Source organism: Pristiophorus japonicus, chromosome 8 (genome assembly GCF_044704955.1).
Source record: "Pristiophorus japonicus isolate sPriJap1 chromosome 8, sPriJap1.hap1, whole genome shotgun sequence".
Taxonomy (NCBI): Eukaryota; Metazoa; Chordata; class Chondrichthyes; family Pristiophoridae; genus Pristiophorus; species Pristiophorus japonicus.
The window spans coordinates 234,807,616-234,832,164 of record NC_091984.1 but is presented as its reverse complement, the minus strand read 5'-3'; the positions used below and the strand labels follow the sequence as shown (position 1 = coordinate 234,832,164).

Here is a 24,549-nt window from a genome sequence, read left to right as displayed (position 1 = left end):
TTAAAAACAATCCCCCAAATATTTTTTTTTTGAAAACATTAAATTAACTTTAATTTCAATTAATGTTAAATGTGAGTTTTTTTTAATTTTTTAATGTTGTGTTTGGGTGTTTTAGGTGCTATTCTCATTAATAGTACTAGGAACTCAAGAGATATGGAGTGACCATTACTATCAATGATAATACTGTACAGTGATTGGTTGTCCAGTCGCACGTGACTCTAGCTTCTCCGTCTGCATTTCCAAGACGTGAACGCACTGTGAAGCGCGTGAAGTGAAGTCCTCCGACCAGAATCCAAGGCGCCTCAGTGACCACCAGGTACTTTTGCAAAAAAATTTTGGGTTGGGGGCGTTCATCTGAAGGAAGCCTCTGACCAGAATTTTAGCCCCGATAATTTGATCTCTGAATTAGCACAACTGACCACTAATTAAACATAGCAGAACTGGGACTTTATTCACTGGAGTTTAGAAGGATGAGAGGGGATTAGTTCCTATGGACTGGAGGGTAGCTAATGTAACACCACTTTTTAAAAAAGGAGGGAAGAGAGAAAACGGGTAATTACAGTTAGCCTGATATCAGTAGTGGGGAAAATGTTGGAATCAATCATTAAGGATGAAATAGCAGCGCATTTGGAAAGCAGTGACAGGATCGGACCAAGTCAGCATGGATTTATGAAAGGGAAATCATGCTTGACAAATCTTCTGGAATTTTTTAAGGGTGTAAGTAGCAGAGTGGACAAGGGAGAACCAGTGGATGTGGTGTATTTGGACTTTCAAAAGGCTGTTGACAAGGTCCCGCACAAGAGATTGGTGTGCAAAATTAAAGCGCATGATATTGGGGGTAATGTACTGACGTGGATAGAGAACTGGTTGGCAGACAGGAAGCAGAGAGTCGGGATAAACAGGTCCTTTTCAGAATGGCAGGCAGTGACTAGTGGGGTGCCGCAGGGCTCAGTGTTGGGACCCCAGCTCTTTACAATATATATTAACGATTTAGATGAAGTTTGCGGATGACACTAAACTGGGTGGCGGTGTGAGCTGTGAGAAGGAACCTAAGAGGCTGCAGGGTGACTTGGACAGGTTAGGTGAGTGGGCAAATCCATGGCAGATGCAGTATAAATGTGGATAAATGTGAGGTTATCCATCTTGGGGGCAAAAACACGAAGGCAGAATATTATCTGGATGGCGGCAGATTAGGAAAAGGGGAGGTGCAACGAGACCTGGGTGTCATGGTTCATCAGTCACTGAAAGTGGGCATGCAGGTACAGCAGGCGGTGAAGGCGGCAAATGGTATGTTGGCCTTCATAGCTAGGGGATTTGAGTGTAGGAGCAGGGAGGTCTTACTGCAGTTGCACAGGGCCTTAGTGAGGCCTCACCTAGAATATTGTGTACAGTTTTGGTCTCCTAATCTGAGGAAGGACGTTCTTGCTATTGAGGGAGTGCAGCGAAGGTTCACCAGACTGATTCCAGGGATGGCTGGACTGTCATATGAGGAGAGACTGGATCAACTGGGCCTTTATTCACTGGAGTTTAGAAGGATGAGAGAGGATCTCATAGAAACGTATAAGATTCTGATGGGACTGAACAGGTTAGATGCAGGAAGAATGTTCCCAATGTTGGGGAAGTCCAGAACCAGGGGACATAGTCTTAGGATAAGGGGTAGGCCATTTAGGACTGAGATGAGGAGAAAATTCTTCACTTAGAGAGTTGTTAACCTGTGGAATTCCCTACCGCAGAGATTTGTTGATGCCAGTTTATTGGATATATTCAAGAGGGAGTTAGATATGGCCCTTACGACTAAGGGGATCAAGGGGTATGGAGAGAAAGCAGGAAAGGGGTACTAATGGAATGATCAGCCATGATCTTATTGAATGGCGGTGCAGGCTAGAAGGGCCGAATGGCCTACTCCTGCACCTATTTTCTATGTTTCTAATTTAATTCAAACAGCTTCCATTTCATTAGAATATGAAGCGAGATTTCATATCAATGACACCCAGATGACCATAAGCTTGCAAGGAATGCCAGTCTGCAGTACAGTTGTCTAAATCAAAGAAGGAAAGCCATAGGGCAGCCGATCATTTACCCATTAAATCTTGTAAAAGACAGAAAGCTTTGCAAAGCTGTAGGCCTCAATAAGTTGCTGCACTTCATTATATGGAGCATGTCATTTTCCTGTGCACAACAAATCTATCAAGTAACCCAGTCCATGAAATCTCAAGCCCAGTAGTAACGGAACATGCTTCTTTGCTGCAGCCTCACTTGTCAAATCAAATACAAACACTGCTTCATCATTTCAAGGAAGCAACAGTTACTGAATCCATCAAACTCACCGACTCATGTGCAATACACACCGTGCTGTTGGTATTTCACATTGTGACGGTTTTATTGAAAATAATGTTTTTGGAAAGGACAAGTTAATGAGACTACATTTATTGTGACTCATTTTGTTGGCATACAGCACTTACTGTAACACTCATCCTGCACCATATTGCAGCCACTGAAATTATACTTGCAATCTGCTTTTATTAATTATTTAATTATTGAAAGACATTGCAAGTACAGTAACCCCAACAAACTAACAAGTCCTCAAACACAGGTGAAATTTCACCCAAGTAACGATTGAACTTTCCTGTCCTCAGCGGATGGACTTCAGAACCTCTCAACCAAGGTCCAAGGAGTCGTGAAGCCATTATCAAGTAATTGAACCAGTGGATTGATTATCCACACACAATGTTTTTTTAATTCACTCCTTTCTTAATTCAACAAAGACAAAGAATAAGTTACATTTCTATAGGTCTGTACAGAAAAACAATCAAGTGCTTTACAAGGAGGAGGAAAAACAGTAAACGGTACAAAGGAAAATAAAAAGGACTTAATGTCGTGGGAAGGGACATGAAAGCAGGATGTAGTGGCAAAGTGGAGAAATCTATGGAGGAACATTGGCCCTATTTTCCACTTGCTAACATACGATTTTTTTGTGTAAGTTTGCGCCAGGAAAAAAAAAAAATCGGTACTTTCGCCAAAGAAATATTTGAATTTGGCGCAGCACTCTCCGAAGTTAGTCTGGGGGGGGGGGGGCGGAGCTTCATGACTGCGCTAAAATCTCTCTGGGCATGAGCAAAAAGCTGAATTTGTCAGGGCAACCAGAGACGCTGAAATCCGCTGCCCCAAAAGGACTGCTACCCCACTGCTGCCGAAAGGGCCACAAAGCACCCCTCCCCCCAGCTGGACCCACGGCCACCGCTCCCCCCCGGCTGGATCTGCTGCCTCCGCTCTTGTTTCCCCCTTCCCACTGCAATCCCCGGTCGAATGGCCCTCCCGCTCCCAAACATTAACTCGCATGGGGAGCGGGACTGAGCCAAAAAACGGCGCACAATCGTGGCGAAAATAGGGGCCATTGTGACTTAAATGGTGTACAACAATTTGCAGCAGAGGGAAAATAACCTATTTTCTGAAGACTGAATGGATGCAAGCAGGATTATATCGATGGAGGAGATCACGACGGTAGGGTGAGACATGGAGAGCTGGGAAAAGACAGTGGCTGTGTGAAAGCTTTTGAGGTGAGGCTCATTATGAGTGTGTTGGAGGTCACCCTCAAGCTTGGAGGTGTGAAATATATTGCTTGTGCTTCAGTATCAGTGGGGAAAGGGTGCAGGTGGAAGAAAGCACCTTCAATAATGAAATGAGTGTGATTAAGGGAGTTCAACACGGTGTTACGCAGTAAACCAGCTCGCAATTTAGCCTCAGGTGAAACCAGGAAGATCAATGAAGCCAAAGTTAGGGTGGAATAGTTGACAGAAGTAGCAAGAGGCCAAGGAGGATAGAAGCAGAAAACCACAGTCTCAGTTGCATTTCAGTACTGTGGGCAGGTCAGAACCCAAATTGGAGAACCTTGAACAGGAAGTGATGAAGGAAGTAGGAGCATAGTTGCAATGAAACAACATGACCCAGGGCTTTAGAATGAGAAGGATAAGGATAATTGGAGATTAGGCAGTAATTGGAGAAAATAGGAAGTCATGGTCACAAACAACCTTCTCTGTGACTGTGACCATAATGTATTATCTGTCCTCATACTCTTTGCAGCCTTTGGCAGTCCTCCAACACCTCTACTCCATTTTCCAGCTCAATGAGACAGCCTCCACCTGCTTCCACTCTTACTGACCCAATTGTAGCCTGAGCATCTTCAGCAATGGTATCTCTTTCAACCTCTGCACCCTTACGTCCGGAGTCCCCAAGGATTTTTTCTTCTACATGCTGCCCCTTGGCAGCTTCATTCATAGAAATGTGGTCAGCTTCCATAAGTACGCCTATGACACCGTGCTCTATCAACCACCTCTGTGCTGTCAGGGATCCAATCTTGGATAAGCCACAATTTCCTCCAGCTAAACTCAATGAGACCAAAGCTATCCACCAGGATCTCTATATGCTTGCCAACAATTTTACCCCCTTGGGTTGAACTACTGTTTTCAACCTTGGCTTCCTACTAAACCATAAGTTGACCACCTATCCTCGCCATCACAGAGAATGCCTACTTCCACCTCTGTCAGCACCCACCTCCATCCCTACCTCAGTGTATCTGCTTCTGAAACCCTCAATCATTTTTCGGTCCCCTCCAGACTCAACTATTCCGAAGCTCTCCTGTCTGACCTCCCATTCAAAACTTCAGTTCATCCAAAACCCAGCTGCTGTATTCTATCCTAAGCTAACTCCTGCTCCTTCCGTGGCCTCGTCACCCTCCCACCATTCCTGCAACCCCAAATCCAACAAACTCTCCACTCCTATCGCCCTGGCCTCTTGTGCATCTTTTATCACCCTACCATTAGCAGTCATGCCATCAGCCACCTAGGCATTAAACACTGGAATTCTCTCCCTAAACCTCCATACCTCCGCTGCTCCTCTTTGACCAAGCTTTTGATTGCCCTTCCTAATATACCCTTCTTTGGCTCAGCATCCATTTTTTTGATTCTGGCTCAGCATCCATTGTTTTGATTCTACCTCTGTGAAGCACCTTGGGTTATTTTTCTATTATAAAGAGCTATATAAATGCAAGTTGTTGTTTTAACAGCCAGAAACAAAAGCCAAAATGACGTTCATCTGCTTCTGAAATGAATGGAAGGTGAGCTTCACCCATTTAACCACAAATGTCTATGCCATTAACATACATATTTATTTGCTAAAGGGAAGATGCTGGGTGATGGAACACACTATCTGCTTTCCATCTAGCAACTGAAAAATAAATAAATATAAGTCAAGTCCTGATCAAACAAAGAACAATAAGGTGGATGAATTAATTGTGCAAATAGATGTTAACAAATATGATGTGATTGGGATTACGGAGACGTGGCTCCAGGATGATCAGGGCTGGGAACTCAACATTCAGGGGTATTCAACATTCAGGAAGGATAGAATAAAAGGAAAAGGAGGTGGGGTAGCATTGCTGGTTAAAGAGGAGATTAATGCAATAGTTAGGAAAGACATTAGCTTGGATGATGTGGAATCTATATGGGTAGAGCTGCAGAACACCAAAGGGCAAAAAACGTTAGTAGGAGTTGTGTACAGACCTCCAAACAGTAATAGGGATGTTGGGGAGGGCATCAAACAGGAAATTAGGGGTGCATGCAATAAAGGTGTAGCAGTTATAATGGGTGACTTTAATATGCACATAGATTGGGCTAGCCAAACTGGAAGCAATACGGTGGAGGAGGATTTCCTGGAGTGCATCAGGGATGGTTTTCTAGACCAATATGTTGAGGAACCAACTAGGGGGGAGGCCATCTTAGACTGGGTGTTGTGTAATGAGAGAGGATTAATTAGCAATCTCATTGTGCGAGGCCCCTTGGGGAAGAGTGACCATAATATGGTGGAATTCTGCATTAGGATGGAGAATGAAACAGTAATTTCAGAGACCATGGTCCAGAACTTAAAGAAGGGTAACTTTGAAGGTATGAGGCGTGAATTGGCTAGGATAGATTGGCGAATGATACTTAGGGGGTTGACTGTGGATGGCAATGGCAGACATTTAGAGACCGCATGGATGAATTACAACAATTGTACATTCCTGTCTGGCGTAAAAATAAAAAAGGGAAGGTGGCTCAACCGTGGCTATCAAGGGAAATCAGGGATAGTATTAAAGCCAAGGAAGTGGCATACAAATTGGCCAGAAATAGCAGCGAACCTGGGGACTGGGAGAAATTTAGAACTCAGCAGAGGAGGACAAAGGGTTTGATTAGGGCAGGGAAAATGGAGTACGAGAAGAAGCTTGCAGGGAACATTAAGGCGGATTGCAAAAGTTTCTATAGGTATGTAAAGAGAAAAAGGTTGGTGAGGACAAACGTAAGTCCCCTGCAGTCAGAATCAGGGGAAGTCATAACGGGGAACAAAGAAATGGCAGACCAATTGAACAAGTACTTTGGTTCGGTATTCACTAAGGAGGATACAAACAACCTTCCGGATATAAAAGGGGTCAGAGGGTCTAGTAAGGAGGGGGAACTGAGGGAAATCTTTATTAGTCGGGAAATTGTGTTGGGGAAATTGATGGGATTGAAGGCCGATAAATCCCCAGGGCCTGATGGACTGCATCCCAGAGTACTTAAGGAGGTGGCCTTGGAAATAGCGGATGCATTGACAGTCATTTTCCAACATTTCATTGACTCTGGATCAGTTCCTATCGAGTGGAGGGTAGCCAATGTAACCCCACTTTTTAAAAAAGGAGGGAGAGAGAAAACAGGGAATTATAGACCGGTCAGCCTGACCTCAGTAGTGGGTAAAATGATGGAATCAATTATTAAGGATGTCATAGCAGTGCATCTGGAAAATGGTGACATGATAGGTCCAAGTCAGCATGGATTTGTGAAAGGGAAATCATGCTTGACAAATCTTCTGGAATTTTTTGAGGATGTTTCCAGTAAAGTGGACAAAGGAGAACCAGTTGATGTGGTATATTTGGACTTTCAGAAGGCTTTCGACAAGGTCCCACACAAGAGATTAATGTGCAAAGTTAAAGCACATGGGATTGGGGGTAGTGTGCTGACGTGGATTGAGAACTGGTTGTCAAGACAGGAAGCAAAGAGTAGGAGTAAACGGGTACTTTTCAGAATGGCAGGCAGTGACTAGTAGAGTGCCGCAAGGTTCTGTGCTGGGGCCCCAGCTGTTTACATTGTACATTAATGATTTAGACGAGGGGATTAAATGCAGTATCTCCAAATTTGCGGATGATACTAAGTTGGGTGGCAGTGTGAGCTGCGAGGAGGATGCTATTAGGCTGCAGAGTGACTTGGATAGGTTAGGTGAGTGGGCAAATGCATGGCAGATGAAGTATAATGTGGATAAATGTGAGGTTATCCACTTTGGTGGTAAAAACAGAGAGACAGACTATTATCTGAATGGTGACAGATTAGGAAAAGGGAAGGTGCAACGAGACCTGGGTGTCATGGTACATCAGTCATTGAAGGTTGGCATGCAGGTACAGCAGGCAGTTAAGAAAGCAAATGGCATGTTGGCCTTCATAGCGAGGGGATTTGAATACAGGGGCAGGGAGGTGTTGCTACAGTTGTACAGGGCCTTGGTGAGGCCACACCTGGAGTATTGTGTACAGTTTTGGTCTCCTAACTTGAGGAAGGACATTCTTGCTATTGAGGGAGTGCAGCGAAGGTTCACCAGACTGATTCCCGGGATGGCGGGACTCACCTATCAAGAAAGATTGAATCAACTGGGCTTGTATTCACTGGAGTTCAGAAGAATGAGAGGGGACCTCATAGAAACGTTTAAAATTCTGACGGGTTTAGACAGGTTAGATGCAGAAAGAATGTTCCCAATGTTGGGGAAGTCCAGAACCAGGGGTCACAGTCTGAGGATAAGGGGTAAGCCATTTAGGACCGAGATGAGGAGAAACTTCTTCACCCAGAGAGTGGTGAACCTGTGGAATTCTCTACCACAGAAAGTAGTTGAGGCCAATTCACTAAATATATTCAAAAGGGAGTTAGATGAAGTCCTTACTACTCGGGGGATCAAGGGTTATGGCAAGAAAGCAGGAAGGGGGTACTGAAGTTTCATGTTTAGCCATGAACTCATTGAATGGCGGTGCAGGCTAGAAGGGCTGAATGGCCTGCTCCTGCACCTATTTTCTATGTTTCTATGTTTCTATGTAAGATGCAACAAAGTCTCCTACTGCTCATTATCCTGACAACATAATGTCCCTTTAATCCTAACGCGAAAAGTGCGTCTGCAGTGCACAAATAGACATTTTTATTTCTCAGTCGATCAATGTCAAAAAGATTGTTTATACATCATACTGTAATTACAAGTGATGAAGTACACAGGATTATAGCACTGAAGCAAAAAAAATTACCAGCGAAACAATATGCAGATTTCTAAAAGTCTATTATTAGCTACATCAGATTGCATCCTGAAACATTTTTGTAGCTCTAGTAATTCTTTTAGCTGCTTTCGGAGATCAATGTCAATATCATGCAATCATAATGTAATCCACAAACAAAAGGAAATGAAAGTAGCTCAGTGAGTTTCATGCCAATTAGGATCAGGCTAGCTAGCCTCTTCAGCCTGCCTATGTTATGCAATGGCAACCTTTTTAGTATGCAAACACAGGATCTAGAGAAAGCAACCTCGAGCATGAAAATGCTCCTTTCAAAGTGTCCATTCATTGACAATGTCCTGTCAAAAGCCCCTTGGGGGCAAATTAACAACTGTGACTGACTATGTCAGACATACAATGCACCGAGTGGGTTAGAGACTTGACATGGCAGCAATGAGGGTCTAAGACAAAAGAGAGTGGAATTCTTCACATTCCTAACACGTCCCTTCAATTCAAGGGCATTTAAGTAGTATGAGACTGCTTAGCTACCTTCCAGCCCACATCACAGCCAGGCAGAGACAGCTGGAGCCTTCTGTGCCAAGCCGAATGGGTAAAAAGGGTATACAGCATGTGCGCGGAGGGCCTAATTACTAAACTGTGAAATAAAACAAGGGAGGGTTTCAATTTCTCAAGAAACGCAGCATTCATTGTGAATCTCAGATATGTACTTGTGCTGTATAATTATATCCAGTGATCACTTTCAGTAAATATACTGTGCTTTGAAAATCTAACATAGATTCACTATATAGATAAAATACAATTGCCGCAGACTTCATGTTGCCAGTTCATGGTAATAGGATTCTGCACAATTTCAAAAGCAACTTCAAGCAAAATATAAACTTTGTTCAAAGTATATGAAGTACATTTAAACTGTATTCTCAAATTTCAATAAATACCTTTAGCCCTCGAGCAAAACACACTGATCATCCTGCATACAATGTCCCAGATATACTCCACATTTGTGACAGATAAACACAAATTAACACTTCCTATTGGTTCCCATCAGTAAATGATGATTTTTAAAAATGTAGGACTTTTTCCAACCTTTGACTTCTGTCCTTGCAATATCATCTCCAACTTCCTTTTCCTCTCCCAAATCCATGCCAATCTTTCCAGCAATTCCCTGTTTGAATGTCTCCAATCAGGTTTCCTCCCCTCTCACAGCACTGAAAATATATATATTTTTAAATGCTCTGTGACTGTGATGCATTATCTCCTCTTGTTCTTTTTGATCTCTCCACAGCCTTTAACATGGTCGACCACACCATCCTTCTCCAATGCTCAGTTCAGTGGGGCTGCCCTCGCTTGGTTGCATTCTTACCTATTATAGCCAGAGCATCGCCAAGGATGGTATCTATTCCCACCATTACATCCGTAGTTTCCAAAGATTTATCCCTGGCTTTCCTCAGTTACTTTGGTGACATATTCCACAGGCATGTACATTTATAACACCATGTGCTACCTATCAACCTATACAAGATCAGCTACCTCATCACAGAATGGGAATCAAACCAGGGACCTTGTAGTACTGTATGCCTCAGCTACTTTTTGGATAGCTGTGCTCAGCCAGAGAGCCAGGTTGATGCCTTGGTCACTATTCTGTGATGAAATAACCAATCTTATCTAGAACAGCACTGTGCGTGCCTACAACTGGCCACAAATGTCCCTAGACTGATGCTGGGGTTGGGGGGGGTGGGGGGGGGGGGGGGGGAAGTGACGTAAATCATCCAGAATTCCCTCTTCTGATTGCCACGTTCCCTTCTGGAAAAAACCATTTCAATATGTGCAAGGACAAAATCAAAACTGCAATGACCCCACAGCTGACTGAAGCTCATCTCCAGGCTCACACATGTATGAAGATTGCTTAGACAAGGTGCCAGAATGCTGCAGAACCTGTCTCAGTACAATTCATGGCCTTCAGGAGTGCAGAGGTGAAGGAAACAAAATTAGAGGAAAAATGAGAGAAATGAAACAAGTTCATTTGTTTTGGATTACTTCGAAAGAATCAGACAGCCTCTAGCTCCCATCTGCTACATAAATCAACCCTGATCTACCTGCAGTAATGCAAACAAAGTCGCTGGTCTTAGGCATGTGAAGATACTGTACTTTGAAAAGTCAGCAGTGCCTGGCCCTTAATTTTTTTTATTGATTTTCTTTTTATTGATGTATGCCATAACAAGGCAATCATTGTTAGGCCATCAAATACCTGAAATCAATAAACAAGAATTACAAAGATGATGTTACAAAACAACAAAAACAAATAAACCAGTACTGCAGGTGCCAAATGGGAAGCTACAGCAGGAGGCTGACAGATGGTTGATAAAGGTACATCAGTCTCTTATTACAACTGTGGATATTTTGAGCTAATTCTGTACATATTACTGCAGCCAAACAGCTTCGCAACTAGGAGAATTGATGCTTTGCCCAAACAGTAAAGTATCTCAATCCCTTTTACATACAAAGACAAAATGAGCATTGCCCACTGCAGCAAACCATGAAGCCAAGCCTGATCTTTCCAAGAGTGTGTGCACATTGTGAGGGTGGGTGGGCATGATGGCAACCTTTCCCTAACTACTCCAAAATCACAGTAGTGGATCCAGTGACCTGTTTATAATGTCAATTGAAGGCTGGAGCTCTTCCAACTTCCTGTGCAATCTAGTTTACAAATAACCGAGCAAAGAACAGAGTCTGTGTTCGGAGTAGATTCTCCAAGACAGTCTTTTATTGCTAGTCTGCAGAACCTGTTTTAGTTTAATCTGTGACAGGACCAAAATGTCTTCGATCAGTTCACTTTGGGACATATTATAAAAAGATGCACCCAAGCAAATTTTGTAATTTAGTCAATTAAATGTAGCACCAAGTTCCACTTTAAAGTAGAGAGTTTCAACAGGGATATATTGATGATCTAAAAACACAATCTATAACCCTACTTTGGGACTGCAATAAGGATTGTACTTATCATTCTTAAAAGGCAGCAAGGTTCAGCTTGTGGTGTATAAAACTTGTATCCACTTTGTTCATAGTTCAGAACTAAGTATGCAACAAAGGGTCTTCCTTCAGACAATGTCCAAGATTCAGGAACAGGCTGTGGCGTGGACTGCAGGTGAGCTGGGTTGGAGGGAACGGGGGGGGCAAGCAGGGTCTTTGGGTCAAGGTGATACACCTGATGATAGAAGGCTGGAACTAATTTTGTAATCTGATATGCGAGACAGTCAGGTCTACAGTATTCATGGATGCTGTTGTTGATTGACAAGTCAACTTGACTTATTAACAGGAAGTGGCGAGGTAGACCTATTAATTGGTGTTGAAATTCTTCATTGGATGGCCCCAGATAATGCTGCAAGCCAATGCTTAAATAGATCTCTCTCTCTTAAGCAGTCCCTCGGAGTCGAGGATGACTTGCTTCCACACTAATGAGTTCTCAGGTAACTGACGAGTCCAATGCGGGACCTACAGTCTGTCACAGGTGGGGCAGATGGTGGTTGAAGGGACGGGTGGGTGGGATGCTTGGGTTGCCGTGCGCTCCTTCCGCTGTTTGCGCTTGGCATCAGCTTGCTCCCGGCAAAGTGACCCGAGGTGTTCGGCGCCTTCCCGGATGCTTTTCCTCCACTTTGAACGATCTTGGGCCAAGGATTCCCAGGTGTCGGTGAGGATGTTGAACTTTTTCAAGTAGGCTTTGAGGGTGTCCTTGAAGCATTTCCTCTGCCCACCTGGGGCTCGCTTGCCGTGTCGAAGCTGCGAGTAGAGTGCTTGTTTTGGGAGTCTCGTGTCGGGCATGCGGGCGATGTGGCCCGCCCAACGGAGCTGATCGAGCGTGGTCAATGTTTCGATGCTGGCCCGAGTAAGAACACAGACGTTGGTGCGCCTATCCTGCCAATGGATTTGCAGGATCTTGTGGAGGCAGCGTTGGTGGTACTTCTCCAGTGTTTTGAGGTGCCTGCTGTACATAGTCCATGTCTCTGAACCATAAAGGAGGGCGGGTATCACGACTACCGTGCAGAGCAGAAGCTTGGTGTCGGGTTGAGGTCCTGGTCTTCAAACACTCTTTTCTTCAGGCGACCGAAAGCTGCACTGGCACAATGAAGGCAGCGTTGGACCTAGTCATCGATGTCTGCCCTTGTTGACAGTAGACTCCCGAGGTATGGAAAATGGTCCATGTTGTCCAAGGCCTCGTCGTGGATTTTGATAATCGGGGGACAGTGCTGTGTGGCGGGGAGCTGGTTGGTAGAGGATCTTTGTCTTACAGATGTTTAGTCTAAGGCCTATGCTCGTATGCTTCGGTGAAGGTGTTGATGATGGCTTCCGAGTGTAATTCAATGACAGAGGATGGGGCAACCTTGGATCTGCCTGAAGACAGCGGAGGTTGAACAGATTCCCGTTTGTTCTGTAAATTAGCTCCACTCCAGTGGGGAGGTGACTGAGGGCGAGATGAAGCATTTCAGCAAGGAAGATCGAGAAGAGCGTTGGTGCCATGACACAGCCTTGCTTGACCCCGGTTTCAACGTGAATTGGGTCTGTGGTGGATCCGTTGATCAAGATCACAGTTTACATGTCATCGTGAAGCAGGCAAAGAATGGTGACAAGCTGCTATATGGTTTTGTTAATCTCCAAAAGTGCCTAAGCCTTGGCACTTGCTCACAGGCTTGAACTGTTGTAGGGTTAAGTAAATCAGTTGTATCCCTAAAGAGTCAAACAGAATCTCCAGTGTGGTTTTGTCAGTTGCTTGGAGATTCATGCATGGCTGTGGTAGATTTCTATGCATGATAAACAGTGGATGAGCAGGATGCAATGCCTCTGAAACACACCTGTGAATCTTATTTCCGAACAATGTGACTCAAATAGAATACAAAGCATAGAGAATGCTGCCATACATATATTTATGAAGAGTTGTCAGGCAGCAGTGCACCTTCCTGGAGGACTATGGGATGCCAGTGTAAAATCATAGATATGCCCTTCTAAGCAATTTTTGGGGAAAGAAAAGACAATCAAGTAAACTTATTAGTAAACAGAAAAGTATCTCAATCTCTTTTACTCAAGAGCAAATGAGCCAACAAAAAAAAAGTATCCCATAATATTACTGAAACCACTTTCTGCTAAACAAATCATGTCTTGGAACACTTTTATTATATTTCCTGGTCCCAGAAAGATGCCAGATGGTGCCTTTGCTGCAGCTGTGATTTAATACCAGAAACTCCATGCCCATCTGTATTCAACTTTGACTGAAATGTTTCCCAATAGCAGTTTTCAAATGGAACACAACATGTGAGCATAGTAAAGAAGCAACCAGGGGATTGTCAGCTTGCTCATGCAATTCTAAATTTACATTCACTGTTTATTACATCCAGACCTTCAATAATTCCTCTTTACTATTTTCTAATGTGCATGATTGAAGCCAACCAACCAGGTCCGCTCCGAATAAGACGACACAACTTAATTTGGTCAATAATCCAATAAAATAGTAGATATTCCAAAATACACAGTACAAACGTGTAATAGAACCTAGATTGCTTGCTGCCAAATTTACTCAGTTTAAATCACAGGATCTGCAACAAACTACAGATCTCGCGCACACGCAATTACTGCAAAGTCAGAGCATATCCAAGCAATGTGAATGGTTTTAAATATTTAGGTGATGAAAAATGGTTGCGCCTTTAATTAGGTCTTTCCTCTAATGTCCAGCCAGGCTGAGAGGTCAGTATCCTTTCACCCAAATTGAAGTCGGCAGTCCAGAGATAAGTGCTGGCAACAATTAAATTGTTGCCACCAACACCACACAGCAGGCTAAGAAATGGCTTCTCAAGAAAGGTTTTGGTGCTTCCCACTGTACTGATGTGGGTCCGTCTCTGACCGCATTCTTGCCTTCAATGGCTACCCTGCCTAATAACGGATTGTCAATTTGCTGCATCAGAATCTATCCACGGTGCATTTCAAAATTCACCGTGTGCTATGAATCCAGTTCTGTGTACTCCCTTCAACTGTACTTGACTACAAATGTATTCATAAATCCATGTACTTCTCATCCACTGAAATTACAAACTCAAAATGCCTTGAGTTGAGAACGATTACTAACTGTGCAAAATTCAATTTTATTAACACAATTATTGCTCCATGAAAATGCCACTTGCTGTTTTTTTTTTTAAATTAGAAAATGTCTGCGTGCCAGTGAGTGTGTTTGTGGACGATGCAGTGCTGCAAGAGAAAGACTAGTTTACGTTGAGCAAAATTGGTGCAATTTGATCCTCTGATTCGATGATTGCAATGTCAAATTCAACTGTAGGATAAATAATTGTGGAACAAATGCTATCACATCAGTATAGTGGAAGTAAGTCAGAATAAGGTTTAAATTGCAGCAGTACAAATGTTCATTTTGTATAAAGACAGAATGTTAAAAAAAATCAAGGTTTTCTCCTGGTACAACACTGAACCCCACTATATACTGCATATCTTTTCATTCATTGCTCATGCAATGATTCTTCTTGGAAAGGAACAGTGCATAAAGCCACAAGTACTCGAGTACTCAATTCCCAGCAGAGATTAGGCTCAGTTGGAATATGCTACAGTCAAATGGGCTTCCAACAATATCTAGGCTCAAACCTGGCCATGTAGATGTTGCATCAGGGCCACTGGTACACATGGTAACCATACTCCAGCTCAAGTCAGCACATTCATGAGAGAGGAGAGAAAAGGGGAAAAACACATATATAGTTTAAGAAAGAATTTCACCATAGGCTGAATAGGCTCAACCATTTTTTATACCTAAATATTTAAAACATTGCTTGGCTAAGTGTCATCAGTTTTCGGTGGAGTCCCTGGCTGTTCCAAATGAGTGCAGATTCGAGAAACCTCCTACCTGATAGCAGTATGTAGCAGGGATTACTAAAGCTGGACTGAAATAATCCTTTATCATTAGACTAAAGGAAAGATCAGGACATGGCAACATAATACAGTGCCAGATTTGCTCATTCTCACTGTATATCTACAATAATATTAAGTCTTTTGCATAGTGCACACTCTCACACATGCTTGCTTCCTGTAACACTTCCCCCATCACACTTTCTCAATAACATCCCTGTTGTAGTAAAACAACGTGTCCTCTGACAATGAGGAGTTTTTGTGCTCACTAAAAAAAATCTATCTCCATTCATTGCAATGCATCTCAATGGTGACACTGATCTAAGCTGACCTTGACATCTGCTGCAACACATTAACCGAGGCTGGTTACAACCTTGTAGAAAGCATTTTTAGCCACTTTATTTCTACTGAAAGATCTGCAAGAACACTTTCTGTGGATAGGAATGACTCTTGAACTAGGAATACACTTAAGTAAAAAAAACATTAAAATATACCTAGAAAACTGCTGGTAAGTGCATCAAAAATGGATACAAGAAACAAATCTTACAGCCTATAACTTTGATAGTACAATTTTAAACTTGGTCTCCAAAAAAGGAATGAGGACAAGCTTTTCAATGTCGCACAATTTTTTTTAAGGAGACTGTAAGTAGACTCTGTCTCACTCTTACAGCAACTGTATGGACTCAATTTTCCCCAATGCCGTTTTTTGGCGTATTTGAAGAGTTACGCCCATTTTCTTGGGGCCTGACTACACAAAAAAAAACTTTATAAAGTTTCCCCATTCTAATTTTTGAAATTGGCACCATGCAGCCGTCCTTTGGTTTTTAGGGGTGGAGCCTAAGGTCTGCGCTGAAAAAAGGAGCCCCCCCGCACACACACCCACTTCTGCGCATGTGTGGGGAAAAAAATAACATTTTCTACGTGACTGGTATGGGCGTGCATGCCCAGTACACCACCTGGTCTGCATTCAGCCATTTTTAAAGAGCCAGTGTTTGAGAGAACTTTCATTCTGAGTGGAAAAAAATCGGAGCTGTCATATGCAACACAGCTCAAGGACCAAGAATTTCTCACAGGACAAAGTGGAGGCACTGGTTACTGTAATTGAGGCCAGATGGCACGAGCTGGACACCAGCAGAGTTCAAATAAAAGTTTCACCAAAAGAAAACAAATGCTGGAACCAACTTGCAGAAGATTACATGCAATAGTGAACACCCAGAGGTCTGGAGGCCAGCGCAAAAAGAATTGGCAGGACCTTGGTCAAGCAGTTGGTGCAAGTAATATTTTCATTTATTCACTGGAATTGCAATTGTAAATGTGACCATCTGTATGGCACACCCAGCAGAAAGACATTCTCTCTAAAAAAATTATATTTTCATTTTTGCCGAGGAAGGTGGCCACAACAAAAGAGAGAGAACTCAAACAGGAGGAGGCCAGGCAAATCTGCACCCATTGACACCCTTGGAAGAGAGGGTCGCTACTTTGATGGGTCCTGCCTGGAGAAAAGCAATCACCACTGCACAAGTTGGGCCCACACTCTAGGGGGAGGGTAAGTCCTGCAAATTCCAGAGTCTGGCTTTGCTAAATGTTAAATACTGCGCGAGCTAGCCATGCTTCAGTTCATGGGGATGTCTCCATCAGCTACGCTTCGGTTGATGCAATGTGCTATCATTCATCGTGGTCCTTCAAATCAGCCTGCTGCCTGCGCTGAGAGCCGACTCATGCCACCCTGCCCCCTCCTCTGCTGCTAACCATTTGCCTGTTCTGTTATATCTTGCAGAACTTGAGGCCAACCCTGACGAGGCTGAAGCCGATGCAGATGATTCAGACGCGGACGAGCCTGAAGAGGAGAATATCTTCCAATCTGACCTCCCAGACCAAGAGCATGGGGGTGAGGGGGAGGATGAAACCCCCACTCTTGTACTCACTCTGGAGGAGGTGCTGGTGCCGTCGATTGAGGTGCCAGCCCTTTTCCTGAGTGGCGCGAGTGTTGGGACAATTAATGGTTTCACATTGTTTGAGACTGCAGATTCCAGTGGGATGCAGCGAGCCACACCCAGGGCCCCACCGTCCGAGGCTGCAGGTCCCAGTGGGGTGCAGCAAGCCTCAACCAGGGACCCATCATCCAAGGCTGCAGGTCCCAGTGGGCTGCAGCGAGCCACACCCAGGGTGAGGAGGGGAAGGAGAGCTCCAAAGCGCTCTACTGAGGTGCAGGATGTAACAGATGTGGTTCAGGTGATGGCAATGAATGGGGAGAGCATTGACCTTATGTGATCACTCCTTGACACCATCGGTGGGGTGGCTGATGAGGTATCGGGTCTGTCGGGAAAAGTAACAACACTCTCGTGAGAAATGGGAACACTGTCCGGGCACGAGAGAGGAATGTTGCAGGTAGCTGCTACAATAAGGGAACACACCCAGACCCCACGTCCATTGACGGAATTAACTGCCACTCTCACTCCAATCCCCAAACCAACCTCTGACGAGGCCCAAGCCAGGCCCTCCACATCATCGCCTGTCCACGTCCAAGAAGTATGCATTACCCGAGATGCTCGAAAGAATAAGCGTGGTAACAACCCAAGAAATGCTGAGCCACTGCACGGCTTCCTCATCCTCCTCCTCCTTGTCATCTCCATCTTCCTCATCATAAAAACATAGAAAATAGGTGCAGGAGTAGGCCATTCGGCCTTTTGAGCCTGCACCTCCATTCAATAAGATCATGGCTGATCATTCCCTCAGTACCCCTTTTCTGCTTTCTCTCCATACCCCTTGATCCCCTTAGCCGTAAGGGCCATATCTAACTCCCTCTTGAATATATCCAATGAACTGGCATCGACAACTCTCTGCGGCAGGGAATTCCACAGGTTAACAACTCTCTCTGAGTGAAGAAGTTTCTCCTCATCTCAGTCCTAAATGGCCTACCCCTTATCCTAAGACTATGTCCCCTAGTTCAGGACTTCCCCAACATCGGGAACATTCTTCCCGCCTCTAACCTGTCCAGTCCCGTCAGAATCTTATACATTTCTATGAAATCCCCTCTCATCCTTCTAAACTCCAGAGAATAAAGGCCCAGTTGATCCAGTCTCTCCTCATATGACAGCCCAGCCATCCCTGGAATCAGACTGGTGAACCTTCGCTGCACTTCCTCAATAGCAAGAACGTCCTTCCTCAGATTAGGAGATCAAAGCTGTACACAATATTCCAGGTGAGGCCTCACTAAGGCCCTGTACAACTGCAGTAAGACCTCCCTGCTCCTATACTCAAATCCCCTAGCTATGAAGGCAATATACCATTTGCCGCCTTCACCCCCCTGCTGTACCTGCATGCCAACTTTCAATGACTGATGAACCATGACACCCAGGTCTCGTTGAACCTCCCCTTTTCCTAATCTGCCGCCATCCAAATAATATTCTGCCTTCATGTTTTTGCCCCCAAAATGGATAACCTCACGTTTATCCACATTATACTGCATCTGCCATGCATTTGCCCACTCACCTAACCTGTCCAAGTCACCCTGCAGCCTCTTAGCTCACACCGCCACCCAGTTTAGTGTCATCTGCAAACTTGGAGATATTAAACTCAATTCCTTCATCTAAATTGTTAATGTATATTGTAAAGAGCTGGGGTCCCAGCACTGAGCCCTGTGGCACTCCACTAGTTGCTGCCTGCCATTCTGAAGAGGACCCGTTTATCCCGACACTCTGCTTCCTGTCTGCCAACCAGTTCTCTCTATCCATATCAGTACATTACCCCCAATACCATGCGCTTTGATTTTGCACACCAATCTCTTGTGCAGCACCTTGTCAAAAGCTTTTTGAAAGTCCAAATACACCACATCCACTGGTTCTCCCTTGTCCACAAAAAATTCCAGAATATTCGTCAAGCATGATTTCCCTTTCATAAATCTATGCTGACTTGAACCGATCCTGTCACTGCTTTCCAAATGCGCTATTTCATCCTTAATGATTGTTTCCAACATTTTCCCCGCGACTGATGTCAGGCTAACCGGTCTATAATTACCCGTTTTCTCTCTCCCTCCTTTTTAAAAAAGTGGTGTTACATTAGCTATCATCATCCATTCTCACCTCAGGTGGGTCTTCTACTACCAGCTGCTGTTGCCTCATGATGGCTAAGTTATGCAGCATGCAGCAGATAACAGTGAACTGACCGACAATCTCAGGGGAGTATTGCAAGTAGCCTCCAGAATGGTCCAGGCATCGGAAACGCTGTTTCAAGCTGCTAATAGTCCTCTCTATTATGCTGCGCATTGCAATGTGCGACATGTATTCCCACTCGGCTTCCATCCGGGTTACGCATAGTGGCGTCATGAGACAAGTGGCGAGGCCGTACCCTTTGTCCCCCAGCAGCCAGCTCTGCTCTTCTGGCTGCTGCTGAGGGGCAGTGGGCGCGATGGTGGCTCTAAGGAGTACAGCCAGAGCCAAGACCACAGCACCACAGGTGGCTCAGCTGCACTCCAGGAGGGGCGGGGGGGGGGGGGGGGGGGAGGGGAAGAAGAATGGAAGAGCTATAGTGGTAGGGGATTCAATCGTCAGGTGAGCAAACAAGCGTTTCTGCAACCACAGACGTGACTCCAGGATGGTATGTTGCCTCCCTGGTGCCAGGGTCAAGGATATCACTGAGCGGCTGCAGGGCATTCTGGGGGGAGCCAGAGGTCATGGTCCACATTGGTACCAATGACATAGGTAGAAAGAAAGATGAGGTCCTGCAGGCAGAGTTTAGGGAGCTAGGAGAGATATTAAAAAGCAGGACCTCAAAGTTAGTAATCCCCGGATTACTCCCAGTGCCACGAGCTAGTGAGTACAGAAATAGGAGGATAGAGCAGATGAATACGTGGCTGGAGAGATGATACAGGCGAGAGGGCTTTAGTTTCCTGAGGTATTGGGACTGCTTCTGGGGGAGGTGGGATCTGTACAAGCCGGACGGGTTGCACCTCAACAGAGCCGGGACCAATATCTGTTGGGGAGGGTTTAAACTAGCTTGGCAGGGGAATGGGAACCTGAAAATAAGATTCAGTAGGGAGGGGAGTAAAGCTGGAATTAGAAAGCAAAAATAAAGAAAGTGAGTTTGAAGGAGAGAGGAAACAAGTAGGAAAAAAGGGTATAAAAACAAACTTAAAGGCACTTTGTCTAAATGCACGTAGCATTTGTAACAAAATAGGGAATTGACGGCACAAATTGAGACAAATGGGTATGATCTGATAGCCATTACAGAAACGTGGTTGCAAGGTGACCAGGATTGGGAATTAAATATTCAGGGGTACTTGATATTCCAGAAGGACAGACAGAAAGGAAAAGGAGGTGGGGTAAGCTCTATTGATAAAGGATGGAATCACTGCAATAGTAAGAAACGAAATTGGCTCAAATGATAAGGGTGTTGAAACAGTTTGGGTGGAGATAAGGAACAATAAGGGGAAAAAGTCACTGGTGGGCATAGTCTATAGGCCCCGTAACAGTAGCAACTCTGTTGGTCGGAGCATAAACCAGGAAATAGTGGGGGCTTGTAAAAAGGGAACAGCAATAATCATGGGTGATTTTAACCTCCATATTGATTGGACAAATCAAATTGGTCTGGGTAGCCTTGAGGAGGAGTTCATAAGAGTGCGTAAGAGATGGGTTCCTTGAGCAGTATGTAACGGAACCAACCAGGGAGCAAGCTATCTTAGATCTGGTACTGTGCAATGAGACAGGAGTAATAAACAATCTTCTCGTAAAGGATCCCCTCGGAATGAGTGACCAAAGCATGATTGAATTTCAAATTCAGATGGAGGGCGAGAAAGTTGGATCTCTAACCAGCATACTAAGCTTAAATAAAGGAGACTATGAAGGTATTGGGTAAAGTGGACTGGGAAAATAGATTAAAGGTAGGACGGCTGATGAACAGTGGTGTACATTTAAGGAAATATTTCACAACTCTCAAGAAAAATATATTCCAGTGCGGAGAAAAGGGTGCAAGAGAAAAGACAGCCATCCGTGACTAACTAAGGAAATAAAGGACGGTATCCAATTAAAAACAAGGGCATTAAAAGTGGCCAAAATTAGTGGTTGGACAGAAGACTGGGAAGTTTTTAAAAGCCAGCAAAGAACGACCAAAAAAATATGATTAAGAAAGGGAAGATAGACTATGAAAGTAAACTAGCACAAAATATAAAAACAGATAGCAAGAGTTTTTATAGGTATATAAAAAGGAAAAGGGTGGCTAAAGTAAATATTGGTCCCTTAGAGGACGAGACCAGGGATTTATAATAGGGAACATGAAGATGGCAGAAACTCTGAACAAATATTTTGTATCTGTCTTTACGGTAGAGGACACTAACAACATTCAGACAGTGGATAGTCTAGGGGCTATAGGGGAGGGAGGTACTTAACACAATCACAATCACCAAGGAGTTGGTACTCAGTAAGATAAAGGGACTAAAGGCAGATAAATCCCCTGGACCTGATGGCTTGCATCCTATGGTCTTGAGAAGTAGCGGCAGGGATTGTGGATGCATTGGTTGCAATTTACCAAAATTCCCTGGATTCTGGAGGTGTCCCAGCAGATTGGAAAACTGCAAATGTAATGCCTCTATTTAAAAAAGGAGGCAGACAAAAAGCAGGAAACTACAGACCAGTTAGCCTAACATCTGTGGTTGGGAAAATGTTGGAGTCCATTATTAAAGAAGCAGTAGCAGGACATTTGGAAAAGCAAAATTCGGTCAGGCAGAGTCAGCATGGATTTATGAAGGGGAAGTCATGTTTGACAAATTTGCTGGAGTTCTTTGAGGATGTAATGAACAGGGTGGATAAAGGGGAACCAGTGGATGTGGTATATTTGGACTTCCAGAAGGCATTTGACAAGGTGGCACATAAAAGGTTACTGCACAAGATAAAAGTTCAGAGGGTTGGGAGTAATATATTAGCATGGATAGATGATTGGCTAACTAACAGAGAACAGAGAGTTGGGATAAATGGTTCATTCTCTGGTTGGCAACCAGTAACTAGTGGGGTGCCGCAGGGATCAGTTCTGGGACCCCAACTATTTACAATCTATATTAACGACTTGGAAGAAGGGACTGAGTGTAATGTTGACAAGTTTGCTGATGATACAAAGATGGGAGGAAAAGCAATGTGTGAGGAGGACACAAAAAATCTGCAAAAGGACATAGACAGGCTAAGTGAGTGGGCAAAAATTTGGCAGATGGAGTATAATGTTGGAAAGTGTGAGGTCATGCACTTTGGCAGAAAAAAAAATCAAAGAGCAAATTATTGTTTAAATGGAGAAAGATTGCAAAGTGCCTCAGTAAAGCGGGACCTGGGGGTACTTGTGCATGAAACACAAAAAGATAGTATGCAGGTACAGCAAGTGATTAGGAAGGCCAATTGCAAAGGGGATAGAGTATAAAAGCAGGGAAGTTTTGCTACAGTTGTACAGGGTATTGGTGAGGCCACACCTGGAATACTGCGTGCAGTTTTGGTTTCTATATTTACGAAAAGATATACTTGCTTTGGAGGCAATTCAGAGAAGGTTCACTAGGTTGACTTATGAGGAAAGGTTGAGTAAGTTGGGCCTCTACACATTGGAATTCAGAAGAATGAGAAGTGATCTTATCGAAAGATTATGAGGGGGCTTGACAAGGTGGATGCAGAGAGGATGTTTCCACTGACGGGGGAGACTAGAACTAGAGGGCATGATCTTCGAATAAAAGGTCGGCCATTTAAAACTGAGATGAGGAGAAATTTCTTCTGAGGGTTGCAAATCTGTGGAATTCGCTGCCTCAGAGAGCTGTGGAAGCTGGGACATTGAATAAGTTTGAAACAGAAATAGACAGTTCCTTAAACGATAAGGGGATATGGGGAGCAGGCAGGGAAGTGGAGCTGAATCCATGATCAGATCAGCCATGATCTTATTGAATGGCGGAGACAGCTCGAGATGCCATATGGCCTACTCCTGTTCCTATTCCTTATGTTATTATGTTCTAACTGACAAATCAGTCGTCCTGACGCTTCGAGGGTGCAGGTCTGCTTTTATTAACTCAGATCTCGGTTACAACTTCTTTGCGGAAATGCAACCTTCTCACAGGCTACCTCACTCATGAACACCTGCCTCGATATACCCGATGTGGGTAAGGCCTCATGTCATCATCCTACGTGCTCGGAGGTTCCTCAGGTGATGCTGTCTAATCAATCTTCTCCTCCGCAGCACCATCATGCAGAAGGCTTGCACGAGGTATGGCATTGTCAATATTGCCCCCAATAATTAAATTGTACCTTTGCAACAACCTCAAAACAGCAGGACAAAGTACTCATACCTCTTCTTTCTTCTCTCGCTCTCCAAGGTGGACACCCTGGTCTGCGATTACACAATAGGCTTGCTTACAATGGGAAGCTCGGCATTGAATGAAGACATTTGGGGCAACAAAGTGTAATGCAATTCTTGATTTTTTCCCCCCCAAAGTACCACCTCACCACCGAACCTCTCCTCTCCAGGCTCGAGGGTCGGAGCGTCGACTGGCAGAATCGCTCCCTCACCTGGACACAGAGGCTCGGCTTGGTAACCTTACCAATGTGGGCCAGACCCTGGTACGGAAAGGCCAAAACAACTTCCTGGCATCATTCTCCAAGTTACTATATTTGCCTGTTGTCGTTCTCCTGTCGGCTATTAAAGGCCATTCAGCACATTTAGCAAGCAGAAAAAGATTAGGACAGATTGCAAGAGTTAGGAAAAAGTGGGTTTGCATTGCCATCAACTGCATGGTAATCATATTGTTTACATTGCGAAGTGACCACAAACCATACATCTGATGTTGATAGCACTCACATTAGATAACGATGCTTTAACATTAACATGCCCGTAACAAACACTGGAAAAAACCTTTGGTGCTAAAATAATGTGGGATTCCCCAATGGTTCAATTAGCAAATGCACTGCCTAGTGTGAAACTGAAACATACCAAGGGGGTCTCATCGCTTCTCGGCCTTTTGGCCAAGATCATGCGTAACTGACCTGACCAGCCACCATGACCTCCGGGTGGTTTCTCCCTGGTCAGGAAGGTATATGCTTGCTTTTTTGGAAACAGGAGGTGGATGGGGTGGCTTGACCCATCCACCTCCACGGAGGTGTGTGGGGTGGCTTGACCCATCCACCTCCATGGCACGAACCTGGTATTGCAGTACTTCCAGGAACGGTGCAGTGGCTCTAGGCCTTTTGGCTAAGAGCATTGGCGCAGAGTGATCCTTGGCATGTGCAAGGTGACCTCTGGCGTTTGTGATTTGACAAAGAATTGGAACGATTGGCTATGAATTAAAAAAAAAAAAACCAAGGGGGTCTCAAGTT

General features: G+C 44.3%; 1 protein-coding gene and 1 pseudogene across 12 annotated transcripts in view; one reads left to right on the top strand and one right to left on the bottom strand.

Moving 5' to 3' along the window:
* fbrsl1 (fibrosin-like 1) overlaps nt 1-24,549 on the bottom strand; it is a 908,758-nt gene that overhangs the window by 697,681 nt on the left and 186,528 nt on the right. The window lies entirely within an intron of this gene.
* Nucleotides 24,179-24,411, top strand: LOC139269926 (U2 spliceosomal RNA; annotated as a pseudogene).